Genomic DNA, 381 nt, shown 5'->3' with positions numbered 1-381 from the left:
CTTCCTTCCTTCCTTCCTTCCTTCCTTCCTTCCTTCCTTCCTTCCTTCCTTCCTTCCTTCACATGCGTCTTATCATTTAGCATATGCCTTGTGCCTGTTCTCTCCTCTATATAAGTCCTCAGTCTGTTTCTATTTTTCACTGGATTTCACTGGTTTTGTTTTCTTTTACATTTTTAATAAATTCTTTAATTTACCATAGTGGTTCTGACCTTTAGTTTGCACTTAGGGTGAAAGCCCGATCAATGACATTACTTGCTCAATGCAAATTTAGAGGATTCATATATCTATAAAGCAAAACCTGCTTTGCAACAAAGCAATAAAACAATACATAACACATATAAAACATACAGATACATTAAAAGTGCTGTAGTGGTGCAGCGC

This window comes from Cyprinodon variegatus, unplaced genomic scaffold, assembly GCF_000732505.1.
Source record: "Cyprinodon variegatus isolate N-32 unplaced genomic scaffold, C_variegatus-1.0 Scaffold207, whole genome shotgun sequence".
NCBI classification, from domain to species: Eukaryota; Metazoa; Chordata; class Actinopteri; order Cyprinodontiformes; family Cyprinodontidae; genus Cyprinodon; species Cyprinodon variegatus.
This window is presented reverse-complemented; position numbering follows the sequence as displayed.